Below are 3,091 nucleotides of genomic sequence, written 5' to 3' on the forward strand. Positions count from 1 at the left end.
GTATTCTAAAGATGAACATTTTTGAAACCATAGACTATGAGCCAATTGACTAAAGAATTTATTCTCATAAACAAATAGCTATATGTTTCCAAGTCTGGCACAGCATTAGACAAGCAGTAGGTCCTCAAAATGCCCCAAATTTAACCACTTTCGTGATCATAAAGAAAAAAAAAAGTAGCTTAGTTTGACCAGCAATTTTGTGTCATTTCTTTCTAGCTGGGAGGTACAGTTCTGCTGTAGTTGAACAATTAATAACGATTGCTAATACTTACACTGTACTTACTTTCATGTCTGACATTGTACTAAGTACTATAAATAGATTATCCTACTTCTTACAACAATCATGAAGTAAAGTATTATTATTATGTCAAATTTTCAGATGTATCTTAGAAGGTTAAAGTACCTATCCTAAGGTCAAAAGCTAGTAAGGGAAAAGTAAAATTTCAGAACAACTCTGACTTTAATCCACTATTAAGCTTCTATTCATAGCAAGTTTCTTCTGATAATGTAAATTTATTATTTCATAAGTGAATCCTTACAATACTAGAAGGTAGGAAAAAAGCATAAAAATATAACTAAGTATTTAGGAATTACAAGTCTCTCTGAGTTATTATACTCACCTTGATGAACCTGGAAAATAAAAACTTGAGTCGATTGTGTCCACTCAATAGGAAATAATGGGCAGGAGATGATGTGTTAGTTATCAGCAGTCAATTCCCTGACTTACTTCAGACTACTCCCTTCACTAATTGAAAAGATATTAACTGAACACCTACTGTGTAACAGGTTCTATTTTAAGTACCAAGAAACAAAAATAATATGGTGTAGTCTTGCTTTCAAAGAGCTAACAGTCAAAATAAGAAAAAATATCAATATATAAACAAAAATAACAAAATAATATGACAAAAGCCATTCTGGAGAGACTGATTGCCAAGAAAACGCAGAGAGGAGTGCTAACTCTTTTTGAGGTGGAGGCTGGGTAGAAGTCAGGCCAATACTGCTTAGGGCAAGACTTTTGGGAGTGGTAAAAATGGGGTTTGAGGGGAGGTAACAAGGTCCAGCTGGAGATGGGAGCAAAAGCAAGAGGCTGTTGAAGAAGTAATTACAGAGGTGACTATGAGTGCCTTGTACTCCACGTCTAGAAGTTCATATGTTCTGTAAAGAATGGAGATACATGGAATGATTTCTAAGTATGTGAGTGGCAGGATTGTATATTTCTGTTTACTATTTAAGAAAAACATCCTATTGACAGAGTAAAGGACAGATGAGAAGGGCCTTCTTTCTGGAAGTAGTGGTCATCAGGAAGATAACATGGTGATGCCTCCTGGATATGGTATTGAGTCTGCCTCAAGCACTAGCAGCTGGGAAGACAAGGGCGGTGCTTTTGATGAGTATATGAAGAATAACCGGACCCCCTAGGAATTGGGAGTGATGAATGTTTCAAGGAAACCAAGATAACTGACTTGGGCAAGAGTATACATATAGTATACAGAAGAGGAGGAGATTGGGAGAGAGGTAGAGAGTAAGAAGATAAAGTTAATTTGAGAACATACTGAGTTTAGTTGTTTGTGAGACATCCTGATGACGGAGATGTGCAATAGACAGTAAGATATGATATTAATAATGATAAATGTGATCATTTATATGGTGCTATTACCAGGCCCTGATATGAGCATTTTATATAAATTCTCTTAATTTTTATACAACCTTATGAAATGAAACTGAGTGAAGCACAAAGAGGTGAGTAACTCACACAAAGTTACACAGCTGGGTTATGACATGGTTAGAACTGTTACTTCAAAATCCCTGCTCTTACCCACAATAGTGCTGCCTCTAGGAAATATATGTGGGTCCCAGGAGAGGGCATGGACTGTTTTGAATATATACATTTCAGAGTTGTAGGTGGTAGCATAGGTGGTAGATGAAATTTTGAACATAAGCTTAAATTCACACTTTCTAATGTGTCCCTTCCCTGATACGAATACACCACAAACACACACACATACACACACACACACACACACACACACACATATATTTTCATGGGGTTTGGGCCAGAGTCACAGAAGATATAATTCCAAACACCATAATTCCAAATGCTAAAATCCCAAAAGATCAAAATTTCACAAATATAATTCTGGAACAAAAATTTAAATGATTTGAAAGACACATATTTACATTTTTAAAGGGAGATATTTGAGAATCATATGCAAACACAACAGAACACTTTATAGGCTACATTTACCATAAAATATGCAATAATAACATATATATTTTGCAAGCATAACCACTCAGGTATACTAACCACAGTTATAAGGGTATAATAGTTATGAGCAGACAAACCAGAGTGATAAAGAAAAAAGTAAAATAGTGAAATGTATAAATACATATCACTATGGTTGGTAAGTGTGTGCACCCAGCTTTATAACTGTGGTCATCTGAAATACCAGGACAGACAACCAAAATCTTGACGACATTGACCAAAAACTGCATTGTGTCACCACTCCATATGTAGTTGCCAACAAAGCCAGGATATCGAGAAATGTTGTCTTTCACAAACGCCGATGTACAAAAAGGACCAAATTTTCCTCTGATAAGTTTCAGTGTTTTTTACATACATGCACAATGCTTACACACAAAGTCAATATTGTGTTAACGCACTTTTGTGGAGTCAATTTTGCAAAAATGTATAAGATAAACCTCTACAAATCTTTGCATAATATATATCTCAGTACTGGAAATGATTCAAAGATGAACTACATAGCACATCAAATTGGCACTATGTGTGGAGGAGTAGAATTAATGTATGATTAAATAATCTGGCAAGGGAGATTTCTTGTATTTTTCACCTGCATTTTGTCCTCTCCTGTTATCTTTAAATGACTGCATATAGATTGGGAGAGTGGTTGTGATCTACAAATTTTGTAAGTATATGCTGTCCACTTGAAAGTCTGGTTATTGCTCTGCCATTGCAATTAAGTGATTTTCTGCTTTCACAGCACCAATAATAATTCACTTTTAAGCTTTTATCTTTCACCATTAAGTAGACTCCTTCACTTATCACAGCCTTTTTGCAAGAGAACAATTTCAC

At 35.2% G+C, this 3,091-nt stretch overlaps 1 protein-coding gene across 1 annotated transcript in view; it reads right to left on the reverse strand.

Moving 5' to 3' along the window:
- ZNF804B (zinc finger protein 804B) overlaps positions 1-3,091 on the reverse strand; it is a 621,100-nt gene that overhangs the window by 283,803 nt on the left and 334,206 nt on the right. The window lies entirely within an intron of this gene.

Source organism: Mandrillus leucophaeus, unplaced genomic scaffold, assembly GCF_000951045.1.
Source record: "Mandrillus leucophaeus isolate KB7577 unplaced genomic scaffold, Mleu.le_1.0 Scaffold50, whole genome shotgun sequence".
In the NCBI taxonomy this organism is placed as follows: Eukaryota; Metazoa; Chordata; class Mammalia; order Primates; family Cercopithecidae; genus Mandrillus; species Mandrillus leucophaeus.